The sequence below is a fragment of the Anolis carolinensis genome, chromosome 3 (assembly GCF_035594765.1).
Source record: "Anolis carolinensis isolate JA03-04 chromosome 3, rAnoCar3.1.pri, whole genome shotgun sequence".
In the NCBI taxonomy this organism is placed as follows: Eukaryota; Metazoa; Chordata; class Lepidosauria; order Squamata; family Dactyloidae; genus Anolis; species Anolis carolinensis.
In genome coordinates this window covers 249,687,084-249,710,726 of record NC_085843.1, presented here as the reverse complement: position 1 = coordinate 249,710,726, position 23,643 = coordinate 249,687,084, and the positions used below count along the sequence as shown (strand labels likewise).

The 23,643-nt window shown below is 40.6% G+C and overlaps 1 long non-coding RNA gene across 1 annotated transcript; it reads left to right on the top strand.

Annotated features, from left to right (window-relative positions):
* Positions 1-723: 723 nt before the first annotated feature.
* LOC103278201 (uncharacterized) lies at positions 724-5,110 on the top strand. Its single transcript, XR_505878.3, has 2 exons — positions 724-1,739; positions 3,111-5,110. It is a non-coding gene; the product is annotated as an uncharacterized LOC103278201 (long non-coding RNA).
* Positions 5,111-23,643: the final 18,533 nt, after the last annotated feature.

The window sequence follows — 23,643 nt, the reverse complement described above, 5'->3', positions numbered from 1 at the left end:
AGTTGTAGTCCAACATATCAGGAAGGCATTGGGTAAATTCTTCTAATTAGCAAAGGAAAATGCAGCGTTTCACACTAAAACAAAGGAGAAAAGCAAGAATAAAGCAGTTGTGGCCCTCCAGATATTGTTGCGCTCAAAATCTAACAACCCTGACCAGTGGCCATTATGGCTGATGATAGTTGGAGTCCAATAATTTCTGGAGAACCATACATTTCCCACCATTGAAACAGAGAGTGGGTGGCATATCACCTCCATAACTATGAAGCATACTGGATGAACTTGGGCAAAGGATCTTCTGTCAGCCTATGTCCCATACAGATAATGAAGAGCTGTTATATCTGCTCAAATGCCCACCAGTAAAATAGATGGGGCAGGAAGGCATATTTTGTTATGGCGAAGTTGACCACAGTGAACTGGCTCGCCTGTCCATCATGATGTTCGTTCACTACATTCAGTCCCAATCTATTTTGTGATGAAATTATAGAACATTGTAAGCTGTCTCTGCAATGACTGTGAGAAAGGTTATCAGAATGCCAATACACTGAATCAAAACAGAAAATAAAAATATATAAACAAATACATAGCCTATTTTTGAGCAAAACTTGATCCACCTCAAATGGAAGTAATTCAACTGTACAAATGTTCCCTCCCTGAGCCACAAATATTCATCTTTCTGGACCCACATACACTGGAGTCTCACTTATCCAACATAAATGAGCCGGCAGAACGTTGGATAAGCGGATGTTGGATAATAAGGAGAGATTAAGAAAAAGCCTATTAAACATCAAATTAGGCTATGATTTTACAAATTAAGCACCAAAACATCATGTTATACAACAAATTTGACAGAGAAGTAGTTCATTACACATTAATGCTATGTAGTAATTATTGTATTTACGAATTTAGCACCAAAATATCACAATGCATTGAAAACATTGACTACAAAAATGTGTTGGATAATCCAGAACGTTGGATAAGTGAGTGTTGGATAAGTGAGACTCTACTGTATGATGTTCTGGCTCATGGTGATGATAATTATTTAAACTGGCCTGTTTCCTTTGGACTAATGCCTATCTTGAGAGATGCCTCCTTATCAGGCAGTTGAGACCCACTAAGTGCCTCACAGCATTCCTTGCTAAAAGAAGAAACAACCAAACAATTGCCCAGCCTGTAGTCAGGTCCATAGAGGGAAAACTTTCATGGGCTGCACTGGGCTCAGGTCCTAAGTCAGTATTTTATTTTTATTTTTAATGCAAATTCTGAGCTCTCTAAGGGACAGCAGTACGATGAATCATACAGCACTAGCATCTCTCATCTCTCAGTGTGTTCGGAAGATTTTGGAAAAAAACTTGAATGCAAGCAAAAATGCTACGATGGAGAAAACACCAAAATACAAACCATATGACAACGCCTATTTCTTCATCCTCTTTGTCATGTTGTTTTACTCTTTCCTGGCGTTGACTGTCTTTTTCGGTTATGTTCGCTCCAAGAAAGCCATTTCAAAGAAAGATCCTTACCAGGAGTTCATTGAGGATAAGGATCGAAGCAAGAAGTGGAACACGAGCCGGCCAGTGGTGGTGAAATTTGACTTTGAAGAGGAGAGCATTCTTTGAAGTGCTTAAAACCAAAATGCTTTGCAAACTGTACTGGACTGTCTGTGTCGTCTACATGTCAAAGGAAGGTCTGCACACATCTCCTTCGATGACGTCCAGTACACTAAGTAAAACCACTGGCTAGAAGTAGGTAATGTGGAGGGGGGGGGGGAAAGAGAAGTTCCCTTGTGATGGGAATTCATTTGTTTTGTGGAATGCTGTTTTTCAGAGATGATAGAATCTTGTATCCATTTTCCACCATAGAATGAAAGTGAGACTGAACATTTCCTGCATTACTGTAGTTGGAAGAAAAAAGTTTCCAATGTATCATTCTCTAGCATTATATTTATCACTGTATCCAGAAATGGAGAAAAGAAAAAGATTTGTTCGCATTTGCATGCTGCACACACAGAACAGATGCAAACTTCTCTAATGCAATTTCAGCACTCATGACTTTTAATTCCTTGGGAGCGCCAATGGATCTGTATCCACAGCCCGAAAGACATACAACAACCCTGATCTGTATTTTATTAATACATGTTGGAACATCCTAATTTTACTAAGCAAAGAGTCAACGCCTTTCCTTTAATAGTAAATACTGTTGCAAAGCTTTCTAAACAATGCTTACAAAATGTAAGGAAAAAGCGTGTTGTCGAAGGCTTTCATGGCCAGAATCACAGGGTTGTTGTATGTCTTTCGGGCTGTGTGGCCATGTTCCAGAAGCATTCTCTCCTGACGTTTCGCCCACATCTATGGCAGGCATCCTCAGAGGTTGTGAGGTATGGATGTAAGGAAAAAGCATTTGGTGGAAACTGCCGTCTCTGCACCAACAGATTTTTTAAAGCCTTTCTTTTTCCAGTCATAATTTAGTGGTCAATATATCTGATTGCATATGAAGCAGAAAATGTCTGTCTAAAGTTGAATGCACCCCAAATGTTGTTTAACTTGCCAGGAATCCAACATGCTGTTTCCCTTTAAGAATTATTACACATATTATTAAATATAATTTGATTTACTTATTTAGATTGTCTGACTTTGTTGTAAACATGTTGCTTATTAGCATGCCAAAGAACTCGTGGAACACACAGATCTGCATGATAATTGCATTGCTTTGTGCTGTGAAAACAAGAGTTAATGTGAAATCATTTCCGAAATTATATTTTTGCTCTTTGTTTTGCACTCAGGGTGAATGTGAGCCATATTAGTCCCCTTTTCCTCCATCCCACACCTCATCTTTAAAAGCTTTTATATTTTGCTTATTTGGAGGTTATTTTGGGAAGAAGAAACAGAGTGGAATTTCAATGTATACCCTCGCCTCAAGAGTTCAGAAATAGAAAAAAGATTTCAATAAAATACAATTGGATTATTGTTGAATAAGAAATAGCCTTTACAATGTTTCTTTGTATACATTTAGTTTTGTCTAGAAAGTATGTGTATCTCTAATGCATGAGTGTGCTGTTCACTAGTATGCTAGTTAAACTTCTCCTTCTCTGTTCCCCAATTTCTATTGCAAAAAAGAAGATATCGGGGATGCATCAAAATTACACAACTACGGCCCTTGTGAAACCAATGTTGAAATAAGGCCATATGGATATAAATGGAAGACTGCAGCATTGCTTCTAAGGAATTGCAAGGATGTGGGATGAAGCAATAGATAACATTGACCTTGAAATTATATCAAGAAAGCAGCTGTATAAGCAAAATAAAATGAAATGTATTAATATTCAAACATTAATATAATCTAATATTCACCTGCAGAACCTGGAATCTTTACAATTGTATTATTTACATTATCATCATTGTCATTGCCATTGTGGCTGTCATTTCATGTAAAACATTTATGTAGATACCATTCACCATGTTGAACAATATCTAGAAGCGGTTTTCATTTCTAGCATCATGTCATAGTGCTGTAAAGATTATTTTATCTATTTTTATTTATATACAAATCCTACTATTCCTCCAAAGTGATCAGGATTACAATCACAGGGAAAAGGCTATTATGGAGTTCTCCTTCATTTTTAATGTTTAAAATGGGGTGCAATTTTGAACACTCAATGTGGATGTCCCAGAGCATGAAAGGAATTTGTTAAAATTATTTTATCAGTCCTCATTCATTAAAATGTCTAATAATGAATTTAGCACTTGTTAAATTTATTTTTAAATTATAACAATGTTATTGTGAATATTTCATGTTGCTACACGTACAGTAGATTTCTTTTTCTTTGGCTAAAAAAGAAAGAAGGCTAAAGACCTCCATCAAATTCCCATGATTTTGTAGCATTGAGCAATAGTAGTTAAAGTGATATAAAACTGCATTAATTCTACAGAGCAGATGTACCATTGGGACTCATTCCAATAGGGTGGGAAAGTGGACAAAAGCAGGGAAAAGTGGAAGGAAATGTCTTGTTTTATTCCTTACTGTCGAGGTTCCATGCCTTTCTGTAGTCAGGGATGGCAGCCATCCCATGTCCTTTCCCCACTTCCATTTGTCTTTTCTAGTTGGGAATCAGGCAGTTCTGTTTCCCTGCACTCCTGCAATGGAGTCCCAGGGGAAACCACTGGAAGTGGCCTTCTGTCATGTGATAGCCTCTGTGGGCCTCCGTTTCTGCAGTGCAGAGAAATGGAGCCAAGATTATGTAGGATGATGTTTGTAGTCAACTTAGGATCTCATTACATTAAAGCTGGGATTCGCCATGCATTGTGATGAATCTGACGTAGGACATGGGGAACCCGTCGCTCCATGCCTCACATCTCCCACCTTCCTTCTCACCCCATCCCATGGGGAGAAGCATCTGCCACCCGGCTTCCTCCCATTGTTTTCTATGCAATACGGGAAACCTTCTGTGTTGCTGCCGTGCCGGCTTACCACACTTCCACTTCACTTGCTGCTTGGAGCCCCATCGGAAGTAGATTGACATCGTGGGATGGGAGCTGGCAGACTCTGTGCCATAAGTGAAGTCTAAGATCTAGACTTCAACCCCTTTGTTATTCAGCTATGTTAATGTTGAATTAGAGTTGTTCCATCTTATTTCAAAAAGACTTTAACAAACAGGCTTTGACAAATATGGACTTTGTGCTGAGAAAATGATGTATCTGTTGAATTTAACCTGTAGAAATGGACGACTGCTTCATTTTCGTTCCTTTTGGAAGAATTAACCAAAATTTGTCAATCATGTGTTTAGGATAAAATTAACAGAATATCTAAAAACCTGAAGGTAGTAGAGAGTAGGACTGCCAGATTTTCCCAGCTCTAGTGTAAATTCATTCCTCTGAAGCTGTCACTCTTAACGCTATCAGCTAAAAACAATTTCTTGGCTTAAGACACTCAGCAGCCCCTGCCTTAGGATTCTTTGTATATGTTTTGCTGTTTATGATTACTCTTGGTTTCGGTTTCTCTTGCCAGGATTTGGTCCACATGAGTGTTCCTGTTCAACCCAATTTAAATTCATTTCAAGAGGAAATTTTATGAAACACTGCATCAAAGGCTTTACTAAAATACAAATATGTTACATCTACCACTTTCTCTTCATGCCCTAATGTTGTAATTCAATCAGTTGTGGTAAGATTTGCAGTTGATATACTCTTGTTTCTGATCCAGCCGTTAGAGAAATGAGGCTGCACAACACTGTTTTGTATTTTAATTTCTTCACAATATAATTCTACCCATTTGTCATTTGTATTGTTTATAGTACATATTTTCCTCTCTCAGTAAGAGCTAAATAAAAAGGTTGCATAAAATTAGGCAAGGCTGTCAAATAAGCACTTGCTTAAATAACATCTTGGAAAAGTAAAAGTCATCCTCCCATATCCATGAGTTCTGCATTCATGGATTCAATCAACCACAGCTCAAAAATATTCAGAATTTTTTTAAAAAAAGCATGCCTTGATTTTGATGGACACCATAGTGCTGAAACCTCCCACCATTTCACAGATCCTCAGTCTTTCTCTGGCACTTGTTTGAGTTGTTCACCAATGTATATACACTATTTTCCTACACAATTGTATATAATGGGACTTGAGCATCCATGGCTTTTGATATTCATGGGAGGTCCAGGAACATATGCCAGGGGCCTACTGTACTATTCCTAGAATCTCATATTTTCTTCCAGATCCTTCCTACTCCTTAGAAACTCTTGTATAGAAGGATACCACTGAGTCCTCCTCACATAAAATGGAAATATATGCTAAATATCATAAAATAAAGCCAATGTTGCACAATGCAATACTGAGTTGGTGATGTTTGGCACTAAATGTACATAAAGTCATCATTAGACAACTTTAATCAATCTTTAAAAAGTCAGGTTCATCTTGTGGAGACAGCAGTCATTAAATAATCTAGCTTCTAAATCAATTAAAGTAAATTACTGAGGAAATTACTCATGCTTGGAGAATTTCATAGTACAACTATGTAATAGATAAATTGAGTAAAAATGGAGGTATACTTGATGTTGCACATACATTCAATTTCCTCTGTGAGATACATAAATAACCCTGGATCAGATCGGAGGACTGTTTATATCACGGAACTAGATCTTTCATTAGACTAAGTGAGGTGATTCATTTAAATGTTTTTAAAAGTAATTTTTATTAAATCTTTCTATGTACACTAAAATTTCAAACAAAACACAAAAGAAAAAAAAACAGAACCAAAGAGATAAAAAGAAAAAAATTAAAAGTCTTAAGAGGAAAGTACAATGAACTATAAATATAATTTGAAACAGGATGATAACTGCATTGGGAATTCCAATGAATGTAACACCACCCTGTCCAATTTATCTAGCAATGTTAACAACAATGAGTATTTAGGATCAGGAACAAGAATAATGAAAGTGTTTGATGATGACTTCTCATATTGTGCCATCTTTGCCAGATGTTACACATGCACTGTGAAGATAGGATCCTGCTACATGGCCAATAGATAATGATGATAATAATAATAATAATAATAATAATAATAATAATAATAATAATAAATTTATTACCCTCTTCTCATTGCTACAATTGTGAAATTGTGGAAAATAAAAACAAAAACTTTTAACACCTAAAAGGCACGCTGGATAGAGCATAGGACAGGAAACTGGCGTTGTGGTGGCTGTGCAGAAGACAGATTGTGGGACCTGAGATTGCTGAACCAACTTTGTTGCATTCATTCAGAGAGAGATATGCAATAATGAACACTCCAAAACCAATGTTTCCATTTTCTACACTGATGTGAGAAGATAGCAGCCTGGTGTAATAACGTCCAACGTGTGATTATGGAGTTCATGCAGTGCCCAAGGATATATGCTCGATTTAATAAATGAATACTGTGTCACTGTTCTAAGTAGTCTTCCCTCCACAAAGCATATAACATGCTGTTTAAATAAACCAAGCAGCGAAATAAAGTAGAGAATGAATTTGTTTTGTATATACAGAAAACTACACTGAAGACTTAAACCACTTAATTCCTACTGAGTTCAGTTCTAAAAAAGAAGCACACCAACAATGCTTTCACAACAGCAAACCTTCCTACTTTTAGGATATGCTGTACACATCCTGAGGATATTTGACATTTGAGAAAGGCGAACAAAACACATGCACTTACAACTTTTTGGGATGGCACTTGTGGTTTCATGGTTGTGGGGCAATTTTCACAATCAACCCCTCCTTAGTCTTTGGCTGATGCAATTGCTACAAAAAGCTGTTTGGCTTTCCAGAGAGACAGACATTTGAGCACTCTCCTAAGCACAGCAGCCAAGAGGATGATTGTGTCAAGCAGGTTTGGTCAGCGACCTTATCTAGTTGTTGAATGTAAACATGAAGAACTATGGACAATGGACTTTTGGACTACAGTTCCCAGAATCCCCCAGTCAATATGGTAATGCAGGCTGAAGGATTCTGGCAGTTGTACTCCAAAAATATCACTTTCCCAAACTCTGCCACATGTTAATTTAAGAAATGAAGTGTAAACAATGTCTTCTTTTAAATAAACAGCATTCTGTTTAAAAACCAAGTAGTGCAATAAGAAATAAAACCAAATGATTAGAAATATATGGAAGAACAATAAACCTATAAAACAAACCTCAGACATTTCAAATTTATGTATGAATCTTATAAGCAGCCCAGCGGAAAACTTCAGAGCCAGTCCAATGCATTCTTACAAATATTTACTCAAGTGAATAGTCTACTTTTGTAAGCAGTGCAGCATTGGAGGAGATTCTCACAGAACAACAGTTTCTATTCTATGAACAAGTAAACAAACATACAACTGTAAACCCAAGCAACAAGCTCTTTCTTCCCCCCAGACTTCTTCAAAATAGGAATAGGAGCCACCATATTGTCCACAATGTGATATTAGTAGAATAAATAAGCCTTGCTGAGGTGTCTATGATAGAAAAATGCCATAAGTAAGTTGTTGTAATAATTAATATTTTTGCTATCTTGAGGTTCTTGCTTTAGAAAATAAGAAAACCTTTATCTCAAGATCAGCATATAGGAGGAATGATGCAAACCAAATATGGGATGCTCCTTGATTATTGATATAAACAAGCATTATATTCTCAGAGACTTTTCTATGTTATTAACCCAGTCCTAGTTGTTGCTGATCAGAACATTTACATATTTGCTCTTGTCCACTTAAGTTCATTTAATCTGTCTAATTTTAAAAAGTTGTGATTCCACAGCAAAGAAACTCTGTGGGATGAGTAACAGATTACACAAGTGTAAACACCTTTTGATAGTCCCAACTAAGTAGACCTTGGACAGATACAGTTCTTCCCCTTCTCCAAAATAGGAGATTTGCTGATTCAATGAGTTTATTCTACTTGGAACTACTGAATTTTTATTAAAGAGCTATTAAATTGCTATCCTACTCACATACCATAGTTAGAGTCAATCTCATTCTGATCCCTGTAGTCCCCATTTACTGGCAACAGTCACTGCGATAAATTAGGCTCTGTTCTCCTGTTGATCAGGAAACAGCGGACTGATAGTTCTAGCCTCTCTTAAGAGTAATCTCTGGTATGACAGACAGAAGCAGGACCCTAGCCACAATTAACATTTCCTTGCATATGACCATGTCAGTTTTGTTTTATGTTTAATTGATTTGTTAGCAATACCCTCCTTTAAAAACAGATGTCAATTGTCTTACAAATGGTAACTTGTCCTATCTAGAAACTATTCATTTTCATTCCATATCTCATAAAATAGATTATAATAAGGAGTAAGTTTCTGGACTAACCTTCCCTATCTTTTTAAAAAATAGTTTTTGCTAGAGAAGCTTTTTTCTAAATGTCATGAAGAACAATTGTTTAATAAAATGCACAAGAATATGGATTGTGTTTTGAAGCATGAAGGGCTATGTGAACAAGCTTTTGCAAAACGATGATGTTTCTTTTGGATTCTGAAGCTTAACCATGTTAATTCTCACTACTGCCAATTCATGAAGTTTTGTGAATTACAATATCTTTCAAAAACACGTTACACTAGTTTTGCTGTTCCTCATTCTTAGATGCCCAAAGTCAGACTGTTGAATGTAGTTAGGAAGCTAACATTTTCTCGTGTGACTCCTTCAGTTAGTTGCATTTGTTCTAATGAGGTTGTTGACAGCTTTGAGTGGTGGTGGTGGTGGTAGAAAGTCAGATTAGGAGTATTAGGTCAGATATTTCTTAAAACACTTTCAACATCACCATTTAGTCTAACATAGACTACTCAAGACTATAATCAAGTAAAATCAAAAAGGTTGATGTTAACATCAAAGATCCTGAGTACAACCTGCATCAAACCCTCCAGATGCTTGTTTTGCACTTGCCATCATTCTTGACAATTGATGATGCTAGCTACAGATAATGGAAAATGTCGTCAAAAACATCTGGAGAGATCAGATTAAGGATAGTTCTAGCATCCTGAACTGTTTGGCCTTGACAGTCGAATCAATGGCAACACTACCATTGATTCATTTGCATCAGCTTCAGGGTTTCAGTTACCATGTTCATTTTATTAATGGAGCAGACTAATTTTACAGTCATGTGCCACTCATATAATTTGATACACTGAGACCTAAATAGTAAGTGCAACAACAAACAGAAGTGATTCATAATGTTATTTTCCAGAGTCATTACCTAATTAAATTTGTTTGCCAGCATCATGTTGGACCTTAAATTACTTCTTCCTTGATGTTTTGCAGTACTTGTATAGAATTTAAGACTACCTCTATAAAGAGAGACCATTCTCATACCAGTTCTGCTTTCTACATCTGCAAAGAAAAAATCTTTTTAAAATTAGTACAATTCAGATGTCGTGTATATCCTTAGACAGGATAAATTCCAGACAATTTGGTGTTGAGAGCCAGTGTGGTGTCAAGGTTACAGTGTCAGTCTAGGACATGGGAGAGTTGGCTGGAATCTCAACTGAGCCATACAACTCAGCATAGCCAGTTATTCACTTTCAGGCTGACCTATCTCAAAAGATTATTGGGATGATAAAATTGTGAGGCATTCAGAAAGACCAGAAGTGGAACCATGGCAAAGAGAGTAGAGGGAGGTCAGTGCTTCTTTTAGCTTTTCCTAGCTCTTGCTTTTTGCCGCTTTTCTCAGAGAAGGGATTTCATTTTTTATTTGAGCTAAGGTATTGTACTCACATTGACCTGTGGATAAGCCAACCCAGGTTTTTGGGATTGAATTTTTTGACTAAAATATCTAGACTTATACATGAGTATATAGGATAATACAAATATGAGTCAATGAAGATGAGTATGGATAGGAATGGTACAACAAAATGGTACAACTTCTTGGGAGGAGAGCAATGACCAATCTCGATAAAATAGAGAAGAGTAGAGACATCACACTTGCAATGAATGTCTGCATAGTTAAAGCAATGGTATTCCCCATAGTAACCTATGGATGTGAGAGCTGGACCATAAGGAAGGCTGAGCGAAGGAAGATAGACGCTTTTGAACTGCGGTGTTGGAGGAAAATTTTGAGAGTGCCTTGGACCACAAGAAGATCCATCCAGTCCATATGCCAGGAAATAATGCCTGACTGTTCACTGGAGGGAAGGATATTAGCAAAGATGAAGTACTTTGGCCACATAATGAGAAGACAGGAAAGCTTAGAGAAGAGAATGATGCCAGGGGAAAAGGAAAGAAAAAGGAAGAGAGACCGACCAAGGGCAAGATGGATGGATGTTATCCTCAAATTGACTGGCTTCACTTGGAAGGAGCTGAAGGTGGCAACAGACAACAGGGTGCTCTGGCATGAGCTAGTCCATGAGGTCACAAAGAGTCAGAAGTGACTGAACGAATAAACAACAACAAACAAAATCCAAAACCTAACATAGGCACTTTTTGGTTTACTGCCATGACTTGGAAGATGGTAATATGCTATTCAGTTTCTAAAGGCACAGGTTTTGAAATGCCTCTTTAAACTGCAGGCATACTTTCATATTATGGTATACAATTAAGGATGGGTTCACATGATATTCAGATTACTCCACACTTATGTACCATGTTCATTTAAAAAAGTGTAGTTGTGAAATAGGATAAAATCATTGGGACTTAACTGCTATTAAACACACTTAGGTTCAACTAACAATAAGTACCTAATATAATTAAGTGATTAATTTGTTGTCGAAGGCTTTCATGGCCGGGATCATAGGGTTGTTGTATGTCTTTCGGGCTGTGTGGCCATGTTCCAGAAGTATTCTCTCCTGACGTTTCGCCCACATCTATGGCAGGCATCCTCAGAGGCTGTGAGCCATGGATAAACAATTTATCCATGCCTCACAGGCATGTTTATCCAGGTGTTTATCCATGTTGTGTGAAAAACACACAACAACCAAGTGATTAATTCAGAACAACTAAAGATGTTAAGCTGCAAATGTGGTTTTTAAGCCACAGGTAGACTATAAGTCTGGGAAGCTTGCTTCTAGGGTTTATAACACTAATTGGGTCAAACAGAGATATGTATATTTGACATTCCCAAATAATATACAAAAGGTAGGGATGGGTTAATGCTGTTTGTTGCAATAGGAACAAACAGCATTTTTGTCTGCAGGAGCTTTGAGAAGATCTGTTTTTTCTAACTCTCTATTAAGGTCTGTTTTGCTTGATCAGGCTCAGATGAACAACTCTGGTGCATTCTGGCTGCCTTCTCTTTCTCGAGGCTCACTTGCAAGGCCTCTGTTTTGATTTCACACTCTGTCCATTTATAGGCAGGCAATAGCTCATTGAAACAATATTTCTCCCTTGAGAACCTCTCTCTATAGGGCATGTTTCTGATGTAATGCAGCATCATGTTCTTGGATGCTATTTCTTTTTCAAGATACTCGCATGGGGAAGAAGAGGAAGACTCCAGGCTCCCATATTTTTCAGTTATCTCTTTGCCTTTCATTGTACCTCTTATGTCTTGTCTTTCATCATTAGGCTGCAATACCACCCAGTTACACTGGAAGTGAAATGCAATACAGTAGCTTAGAAGGTATTTTCTTTTCTTTTCTTTTCTTTTCTTTTCTTTTCTTTTCTTTTCTTTTCTTTTCTTTTCTTTCCTTTCCTTTCCTTTCCTTTCCTTTCCTTTCCTTTCCTTTCCTTTCCTTTCCTTTCCTTTCCTTTCCTTTCCTTTCCTTTCCTTTCCTTTCCTTTCCTTTCCTTTCCTTTCCTTTCCTTTCCTTCCTTCCTTCTCTTTCTTTCTTTCTTTCTTTCTTTCTTTCTTTCTTTCTTTCTTTCTTTCTTTCTTTCTTTCTTTCTTTCTCAATCTAAGAGGAGCTCTGATATACCAAAAAAAAAATCTCTTTTTTTAAAGCCCCTTTGATAATCTAGTGTTGTTTGTGTCTCTACTCCAAGAACATACAGGAAACAATCATTGTCCCACTGAGACATGCCCTGATTAACCCTGAGAGATCTAATCAACCCATCTATCATCACTGTTAAGTTGAAAGTTCAGGTAGTGGCAGCGGGCTCCAATTCCTTCCACAAACACAACCCTGCTCTCCTTTGAACTGAACAACCATTTTTATTTTTATTCCTATGTGTGTAATTTGTTTCATGGTTTGGTGACCCTGGATATAAATAAATGTCAACTAATGATATAGCGTAGTCCCTTGCTGATTCATGGCTTCTTATGTTTTCAGAAATGGTGTCATTGATTTTTGAAGAATTTAAAATTGCAATGGGCAAACTACAGGTGTAGTTTTCAAGAATTTCGGGCCAGTGGAATTCATGTCAGGAATTTGGTGCTGGAAAAAGGCAATGTGAAGGAGGATAAAAACAAACATGAAATGGCAGGCAACCACAGTGGTTGACAGTCCAAGTTATTTTGCTGCCTGAAAAGACAAGACAGTGACTACAATCTTCATTCCATGTACAAAAACTGAACCTTCAATTGGCACCACTTGCAGGTGGACAGAATCCTCTACCACCATACTTTTGTAAAGCTTGGACGTCATGTCTCCTGTGCTGTCATAGCCAGAATCCATGCTGACATTCCCATTTGGACAGAATGTAGATGGCTATTATCTTACCCTTGTGCTCTGTCCAAAACCAGCCCATAAGCAACAACTGCAAAGCCCAGTGAAGTGCCACTGCTGTTCCTTATTAGACAGTAATTCAGAGCATGAAGATACGGCTGTTCTGAGATTCTGGAGAAAGGAAAGACAGATCACTCTATTTGAGAGTGCACCATAATTTCTTCTTCTATCCAACTGAGCTAATATCAGTTGTTTTATGGTCTGAATTGTTTCTCTCCCTCTCTGATAGAGGCAGCAGTAAGATAGCTTGACTGCTACCAGGCAATGAGAGCACATGGCAATGTGCTTGTGGAGTTATGCACATATTTCTGATCTTAGCCCTTATCTGTAACACGTTATGTCTTGAGGAACACAGAGGTAACTGTTTACTGGAAAGCGACCAGAGGAGGGCGACTAAAATGATTAAGGGTCTGGAGAACAAGCCCTATGAGGAGCGGCTTAAAGAGCTGGGCATGTTTAGCCTGCAGAAGTGTCACGACCCAGGCTGCAGAGCACCAATAACCAAACACAGAGGCCAGAATCTATCTAATATCTTTATTAAGGAAATATATAAAGTTAATAAAAGCAAGTGTAGGAAATAGTTCAGAAGTAGACCTTTCAGGAAAGGTCAAAATTAGTCCAAAGAAACAATGTCCAATATGAAATATTAAGGCCCAAAGTTGTAATCCAATAACCGAAACACCCACTTTGCCAAGCAAAGTGAGGGGAGATGACAAGGTTCTTAATCCAAGGAACTTGATGTGATGCTAGGAAGTAAACTTGATTCTTGGAACACAAGGCTTGATACAAGGCAACAAGGAACGAGGAACAAGGACAAGATCCGTGGTAAATACTTGGCAAGGTCCGGGAAGCAAGGCAAGGCTGGAAACGTGAACGAAGGCTTGGAAACGGGAACGAGGCTTGGAAACGGGAATAGCGCTGTCCACACACAACCTACTCCAGTAGCTGACGAATTGACTCCGCAAGATTCCTTCGGGGCAAGGAACCTAAATAGGGTCTCGTTTTCCCACCAAAGAACACTTCTCTGGGGAATCAGAACTGAAAGTCAATCTCTGTGTCCAGATGCATGACTCCCTAGAATTTCTCATGGAAGCAGTCTTAATCAGCTGAATGCTTGGCTGCGATTCTCAGGCTTCTGCGATTAGCTTGTTGAACTCCTTTTTGTTGTTGATAATAACTACGGCGAGAAAATGGGGGAGATTTTGACTCAGGGCTTGTTTGGCAGATTTCTGGAAGACAAACCTCCTGCAGGTGCAAAGGCTCCAGTTCTGGCTGGGAAAGTTCCAATTCTGGCTGAAATGGTGGAAAACCCAAGTTTTCCTCTTCATCTGCCACAACAGCGCTAGGAACGGGACTACATGGCCCATGAGTCATCACAAGAAGAGAAGGCTGAGAGGAGACATGATAGCCATGTACAAATACGTGAAGGGAAGTCATAGGGAAGAGGGAGCAAGCTTGTTTTCTGCTGCCCTGCACACTAGGACACGGAACAATGGCTTCAAACTACAGGAAAGGAGATTCCACCTGAACATCAGGAAGAACTTCCTCACTGTGAGGGCTGTTCGACAGTGGAACTCTCTCCCCGGGGCCGTGGTGGAGGCTCCTTCCTTGGAGGCTTTTAAGCAGAGGCTGGATGGCCATCTGTCGGGGGTGCTTTGAATGCGATTTCCTGCTTCTTAGCGGGGGGTTGGACTAGATGGCCCATGTGGTCTCTTCCAACTCTACTATTCTATGATTCTATGATTCTACTTGTTATTTCAGGGCTGGAATGTTTGCACTTAACATAAGATGGCCAGTAGAAGGGGTATGTTAAAGCAAGAGTACTAAGGCACATGCATGTGCACAGGGCCCTGCTTGCTGCTTAGGATGGTTAGCACAGGCCCTGAGATTTCAGTAACCAAATCTAGGACCTAAGGAGACTCCTTGTGATGTCAAAGGTACTGGACTCTAATGACATTGAAATGTTGATGCTATAAGGATCGTCCCTGGTTTTATCATTCAGTGTGATAATAAAGCATCACCCACAGATGTCTGGAGTAGGCAGTTGAAATAACACACACACACACACACACACACACACAAACACACACACACACCATATCTAACAAATGGGGAAAATAAATGCAACCACTTTTCAAGATAGTGGCCTTACTTTGACAGTCCTTCTCTTTGTCCTAAGGACTGGAAAAGAGAAGTCAGTCTGTGAAATTCAGGATTAGGTGTTTAGATCTGGAATCCCCAAGCATGGCTGCAGCTTCAGTCTCTATTCATACCTCTATCCTATAATGGAGAATGGACTCTTGCAATTCCACATTGTTTTCAAGTATACCATGACGTATGGGAGCTAACAAGTCGTATCAAAGACATAACTGTGCTAGTCTGGAATATCAGTATCATGCAAAGTGATCTTGAAGTATTTTTGAAAATGAGAGGACATGGTAGCATAAGCTTTCGTAGAGTTAGGTCTTGTCAACATTTGCCAAAATTTCAAGGTTCACCTTGAAAGTTATGGTGCCTGTCTTCATAATGCAGAGCTACTTTTAGTGAGCATCCCAGAGAATTTGGGTTTAAATTGGCTTTGCCCTACTTAAGGAAAAGTCAAGTGATGCTCTGGAGTTTGCTGGAAACCTCCAAGCTGTCTGGGCAGTAGGATTGGGTCCTATTTGGCCTGATTTGCTATTCAACTAGAGCAGCAATGCCACCACCTTTTCCCTGTGCTGATTAGTGCAAGGACAGGAGATAGGTTATACCTATGTTGTTTTTGCTTCAGCTTTTAGCTATTGCAGAGCTCCTGGCTATTCAGAACGCCGCATCTGACATCAGACCAGCATAAAGGGTGGTGTGTGTGTGTGTGTGTGTGTGTGTGTGTGTGTGTGTGAGATATTCCCTCATTCCTTCTGATCATATGGTCTTCCCTTTCTGTAGAGGCACTCGCACCACTAGGCAGTCTCCCCTTGGGCACCTTTATCAGTGTCAGAATAGGGTGCCCACGTGGCCAAAAAGAAGAGAGGGGAATCATCGAATCATCCTATCCTTCATGCTAACCACATGGGTGCCCCATATTGATTATAGTTGTGGATGGTAATGTTGTATCTCACATTTTCACCAAAATCAAGACAAAACTCTTGCTTTTCTGGCTTATTTCCTTGGAATGCAGGTTCCTGATGTTTCCAACTTAAATATCTGTTCCTTCAGCTGAAAATACCTAGAGGCTGTCAAAAGGAGTCGTTCTGCTCACATTCTCCCCCCCCCCCCCCAAGAGCAATATGTAACCTTTGGTACGATTGCTTTTCTTCTTCTTCTCGCAATTGTATTATTTTTCTTCTGTTGCTTTTGTTAGACTTCAGGATGAATTATCAGGGGATTGTTTAATTTTAGTTTGGATTTATTAATGCAAGATGTTTTGATTAGTCTATTTGTTATGACTATCATATAACTCATAATTGTTACTGACTTTATTTGGAAATATTCCTATATTTTATTATGCAAATGTTTAAGATGCTCAACTTGAAGGTGTTTGTATGTGTGGTATGCTTGCACAACACTGGAGCACCAAAAAAGGCAGGAAAGAATAGGGCAGAAAGTCAGTTGGTATCTGAACCCAAGCTCATTGTATCATATGGAGCAAGTGGAAGAGTGGAGCACCAGAATCATGACTCATGAAACATCTTGTTGCGCAGAGACTACCACCAGCATCACAGGGCTTGGAACCCCCCTCCCCCAATTTGTCATGTGTGCTGCAGATCAGACCATATGAGATGTAAAAATGATGGGAACTGCTAAAATGGTTGGGCGCTTCCTACACTGTAAGCCTGCCAGCAATAGTTTTCCTCTGACTGCCATCTTACCTAACTAGCAAGGCTTAAATATGATTCTGAGCCTGTTTACCTGAATTGACGTCATATTGGTTTCCAGAATCAGCTAGACCAGATCCAGTTTTGTCTTTTCTTAACTCTTGCCTTATCTGTAACATCACAAGGCCAGTAGACGTTGGTGGCTGTCAGTACAGCAGTGAATTGTTGTGGGTTATAGACTGAATCTTAATGGATTTTTCAAGATACGAGGCCGTGGTAGCGCAGAGGGTTAAACTGCTAGCTGCAGGAGATATGCTGACTGGAGAGTTGGCAGTTCAAAGCTGCGAGTGAGCTCCTGCTGTTAGCCATAGCTTCTGCAAACCTAGCAGTTCGAAAACATGCAAAACGAGTAGATCAATATATACCACCTCAACGGGAAAGTAAAAAGGTGCCCCATGCAGACATGTAGACTTGCTGGCAACATGATCGGCATGCAAGAATGGAACACGAGCACCCTGTCATGGCCGGAGTTGACCATAGCCTCCAGACACCAGTGATGAAAGGAGAGGCCTTTTCCTTGGTCTGTGCATTGTATGTTGTTGTTGTTCACTGTGTCAAAGGCATTGAATGTTTGCCTTATAGGTGTATATTGTAATCCGCTCTGAGATCCTCTGGGGAGATAAAGCGGAATATAAATAAACTGTATTATTATTATCCTCTCATCGTCCAAAATATGTTAAGCATCTTGAATTTAACTTTAATATTCAGACTTCAGGTTGGACCAGATTCATTTCCCAGTGATATTGTATCCATCTGTCTCCTCTGATTATTGGTCAGTTCTTGTTACACTACAAGGATCTGTCCTATGACATCATAAGATCCACTTCCAGTCTCAGGTTTTTGACACTGAAATCTCAGGGAGTGGAAGACAGCTGGCCTGACAGTCCTAGACATGTGGTTCCCAGGTTGTGAAAATCAAAACTCTGAATTGTGTATTATAGGTAGGATCTAGGTCTAGTGGTACAGAGACTGAAACAAGTGGGAAAGGGTGAAAACTGCAAAGACTCAGAAGAATAGGAAAAAACAAGATCCTCCTATTTTTCCCTTCTTATTTCCCCTCAATCTTATATCCATAGCTGTACAGTAAGTGTTTGTTTAATATATAGAGGGAACAGTTCGCTTCAGGTCTCAAAAGGACTTCCAAATGTGAGATTCAAGTTCAAAGCATGAAGCTTAGTAACCCTATCTACAAATATGTTGATGAAAATGGACTCCATGTGGAATTTCCAAATTAACCATGATGGATATAATAACTTAACATGTATATTGCTTCCATATCTTACTGAGTGCCTTAATTCAGGGTGAGAAAAAACATGGAAAGTAATACAGTGTGGACAGAACAGTGACCTATAGTAACAGGAAGCCTGGGAATAACTTTTTAAAAGTTTAAGTGACTACTTTAAAGTGCATGTCATGTATATTAGGAGGGAATGAACAGTAAACAGCACTGCTGAAAGCAGAACTTGAAAAATTACATTTTTGAAGTACAAGTCCTAGAATCCAGTGTTGGCTGGGTAATCTGGAAATTGATGTAAAAAGAGTTACCTTTCTAAGATCATGTAAAGCAAGACTTATACGTTGATATGCTAACTCTTGTTGAAATTTTACTCTTTTATATGACTTATTGAACACAAAAGCATGCATTGTTCCAAGAGGTTGCTTGCTATACATCATATTTTACAGGGTAGATTTCTTGAAGATAGTCCTCTGTTTGAACCATTTCTGTTTCTGGTTTGAAAGAAGTCTTTGAACCAAATGCAATGTAAAGATATGAACAACACCCAAGAAAAGAGACTAGGTCTTGGAATTGTCTATCTATAATTAATAACTGGGAACTGGGGGCGGCAACAGCCGACAGGGAGCTTTGCCATGGACTGGTCCATGAGGTCACAAAGAGTCGGAAACGACTATGCGACTGAGAGAGAATTAATAACTGACATATATTGAACAATTCCATAAAGCACTGAGCCTTTTTCATATGACACAGTTATAGTCCTATAGTTGTAATTTCTCTGCTATTCCTACATCCTATGGAATCCTAGGGTTTACAGCTTGATGAGGACCTGCTCTGTCTGTCAGAAAATTCTAAATACTCATAAAACTACAAATTCCAGGGTTCTGAGAGATGAAACAATGGTAGTTAAAGTAGAATCAGGATGCTGCAACTGGGTATTGAAAAAAACCCCCCATTTAAATCACAATTAGCATACACAGATTTCATACGAGTCTGCCTTCCTTTGCCCTCCTTTTTTGGTAACGACTTTCCTCCTTTTTGGCAATGCATAGGTGTCCAATCTATGTTTTTCTCCCTTGGGACTTTGTGTTATTCTAGGAAGTTCAAACCCAACTCTTAAATTTCATAGGTACTTCCATTTTCTCTTATTTATTTTTTACTTTTGCATGTTTAGGATATTTTCCAAAGTACATTGGGCCATTAAAGCAGCATAGCCTGATATCAATGCAGATCTTTGTTGAAAGTTCTGCTCTGCTCTGAAAAGGATGAAACAACTTCCAGTATTTTCAATGGGTCGTTTCCACATATTTATGCTGAGATTGTCTCCTGCCATTTCTTAAACAAAAGGCTGTGTGTTTTAGTTACTTGTAAGTCTTCATTGTGGCATGTTTGTTGGCTTTCCTAGAAGTTAATAGAAACTAGCTAGAGAAGAAAAAATCATAAAGCTTATCTTAACCTAATCCCTTGTTTCTTTGCCCTGTTCTCTATTTTCTCATTCTAAAGTTTCAGACAAAAGAAAGGGGATCTGTTTTATATATAGTGATCTCATCTTACACCCAAACAAACTGCCTCAATAACATGGGATAGCAATTTGAGAAATATTGATGCAATTCTGAATTTCTTGATCGGGGCAAATAAAGCATCACTGAATAGTAGGACTGTGCAAAAAAATCGCAAGAGGAACGTAAATTGTAAGTGTTTCATTACATCCGTACTTACTACCGGATTTATGGTCCCTAGAACCACCCGCTGTCTAACACAAATGAATCAAAACACCTCAAAGTTTTCATAAAGTAGTTTGTTTAGTTTGAATGTCCTATGTCCATTCTCTCTCTGTCTGCCTCTCTCCCTCCTAGTGCCTTTGCGGCAGCAGCAGAGCTACTTCCCCTCTCTCTCTCACCCCCTCTATCCTCCTCCCCCTTGTGACAGAGGAAGAGGCCCCAGTGAGGTCCCAGCAAGGGCTGCTGGGGTGACCTGCACACCTGATGGGGGAGGAGGCCTCGGCAAAGATCTCCCCTGCTGGTTCTACCTCTCACAAGAGTGTCTTGCACGTTCACCTCAGCAGGGCTTCCTCTTCTGCCAAGCATGTGGCTTGCCCCAGTGTAGGACATAGCCTGCTCGCATAAGGCTGGGCAGCGCATAGAGCAAGCAGGCCCTGCCCTGTGCCTGGCAGAAGAAGAGGCCCTGCTGAAGGTTGCAAACCCTGCTTAAGATGGTGGGTACTCTCACACCAGAGGTCTTTGATGAGCCTCCTCGCTGTAATTAGGAAGAGCCTGAAAACCTGGCTCTTCACATGGGCTTTTGAATAAGTACTGCCCATTTGTACGTTAAACTTTCGTACTAGCGGTTACTTTTTGATCGGTTGCACCTGCATGGTTAATTTCTTGATATAGCCTAAGGGTTCACCCCCATTTTAAGGTTCTCCCACATGATCTTATAGCACTTTTAACTTCCTCCATGTTTACAAGTCTCAGTTAGTGCACTTTTGCCCAGTTCATTTTATGATTTTATTGCTGTGTTTTAACTTGTGTTTATTAATGGGTTGTGACTTTATTTTATGACTTCTTAATTTTCATTTTGTGATGACTCATGGGCCATGTAGTCCCGTTCCTAGTGCTGTTGTGACAGATGAAGAGGAAAACTTGGGTTTTCCACCATTTCAGTCAGAAAGGAAACTTTCCCAGCCTGAATTAGAGCCCTTGCACCTGCAGGAGGTTTGTATTCCAGAAATCTGCCAAACAAGCCCTGAGTCAAAATCTCCCCCATTTTCTCGCCGTAATTATTATCTACAACAAAAAGGAGTTCAGCAGGCTAATCGCCGAAGCCTGAGAATCGCAGCAAAGCATTCTGATGATTAAGCCTGCTCCCATGAGAAATTTTAGGGAGTCATACATCTGGACACAGAGATTGACTTTCGTTTCTGGTTTCCCCAGAGAAGTGTTCTCTGGTGGGAAACGAGGCCCTATTTAGGTTCCTTGCCCCTTTTGGAATCTTGCGGAGTCAATTCGTCAGCTACTGGAGTAGCGTGTGTGGACAGCTACTCCGTTTCCAAGCCTCGTTCCTGTTTCCAAGCCTTGTTCCTGTTTCCAAGCCTTCGTTCCCAGCCTTGTTTAGTTCCACGGATCTTGCCTTGCTTCCCGGACCTTGCCAAGTAAATTCCACGGATCTTGGTTTTGCTCCTCGTTTCTTGTTGCCTTGTTCAAGCCTTGTGTTCCAAGTATCAAGTTATTACCTAGCCTTGCTCAAGTTTCATGGACTAAAGGACCTTGTCATCTCCCCTCACTTCGCTTGGCGAAGTGAGTGTTTCGGTTATTGGATTACAACTTTGGACCTTAATATTTCATATTGGACATTGTTTCTTTGGACTAATTTTGACCTTTCCTGAAAGGTCTACTCCTGAACTATTTCCTACACTTGCTTTTATTAACCTTATATATTTCCATAATAAAGATATTAGTTAGATTCTGGCCTCTGTGTATGGTTATTGGTGCTCTGCAGCCTGGGTCGTGACAGTTTGACTCCGCCACCCTAAGCACCAATTAACCTAGGCCAGAATGTCTACCGGTGCCGGACCGGGGGCCCAACCACTCAGCTACACCATCGACAAGGATGAAGTGGACCGCATCCGTGATAAGCTCAATGCGCAGGAGGGAGAAATAAGGGGATTGAAGGAACGCGGAATCCGTCTCCCGGCCCTGGCGTTGCCAACCAAGTTTACTGGAGAAGCTTCTAAGGTTCATGTTTTCCGTCGCCAATGCCAGGCTTATCTAGAGGCCCGTAATGCCGAGTTTCCCCAAGAAGACATCAAGGTGGCGTGGATCTACAGTCTCCTAGACGGGCCAGCGGCCAACTGGGCGACGGCACTGTTCGACCAAGACTCCCCACATCTAAGATCAGCGCAACAATTCTTAGATCACATTAAGGCGACTTGGGGGATTGAGGACAATTTGGAGGCAGCCGGCCACAAACTCCGGCGCCTCTCCCAAGGGGACAGACCCATGTCCCAGTACATAGCCGAGTTCCGAGTGCTGGCCCATAACACCGGATGGAACGATATAGCCCTCAGAGGACAATTTCGGGAGGGTCTCAATATCGAGATGCTGGAGGAAATCTCCAAGGTGGATCCTCCACACTCTCTTGAAGCACTCATTGATCAATGTTTACGAGCTGAAGTCATGATTGCCAACAGAAGACAATGGATCCGAGGCCAGAGCGGTAGGACCGGAGCGAGACCTCCCGCTCCCACCGGCGTCCAGCCGCGTCCAGTGTGGAGACCCCCGCCACCAGCCCCATACCCCAGAGGAAGCGAGGAGGTGCCGATGCAGTTGGGCAATGTGCGTCCCAGATTAGATGCCGCCGAGAAGGCCCGCCGCCAACGCCTAAATCTCTGTTGGTACTGCGGAAACGGGGGCCACTTTGCCAGAGAGTGTCCAGCCAAAGGGAAGCCCGCCGCTCGTCTGGCGGCGGCGTCCTCCACGGAGACGAAGACGTCTGAGGCGGCTGGCGCACAGCCGGCGGGGGAAGCCAGCGACCGGGCGTAGAGAGGCTCGCCAACCCGGTCAAAAACCCCACTCAAGAGCCGCCAACCGGGGTCCTATTTCTTCTAGTGGTCACCTTGTGGTCAGTGAAAAAAGGACCCGTCATGGTCCACGCCATGATAGACTCAGGGGCCACAAACAACTTCATTGATAGAGAGTATGCCGACTCTCTGGGATTACAATATCACGACTTCAAGAACGCCCGTGTGGTGCAAGCCATCGATGGCCGCCCCCTCAAGACAGGTCCAGTAAGCCAGTGGTCGGAGCCCACCAGAATGTGGATAAGGGAACACATGGAAGAGATTTCCTTCTTTGTTACCGAGGTTCCCCACTTCCCTGTGATTTTGGGAATTCCATGGCTGACACTCCACGACCCAAACATCTCCTGGTCCAACAGAGAACTGCAGTTTGCTTCAAAATATTGCCAAAACCATTGCCTTGTAGCCAAGGTCTGCCATGCCACTGACGCTGAACCCATCATCACCTTGCCCAAGAAGTACTCAGAATATTGGGATGTATTCAATGAAAAAGAAGCCGAGAGACTACCCCCACATAGACCTTATGACTGTGCCATTGACTTGGTGGAGGGGGCCCCGATCCCGCGAGGACACCTCTACTCCCTGACTGAACCAGAGCAAGAAGCTCTCAGGGAGTTCTTAGAGACAAACCTCCGCAAGGGGTTTATCAGACCCTCTCAATCCCCAGCCGCTTCCCCGGTGATGTTTGTGAAAAAGAAGTCAGGGGACCTACGCTTGGTGGTGGACTATAGAGCATTGAACAATATCACTAAGCGAAACCGGTATCCCCTGCCTTTGATCTCGGACCTCTTAGACTGGCTTCGAGGGGCTAAGGTTTACACCAAACTGGATCTACGAGGAGCTTATAATCTAGTTCGCATCAGGGAAGGGGACGAGTGGAAGACT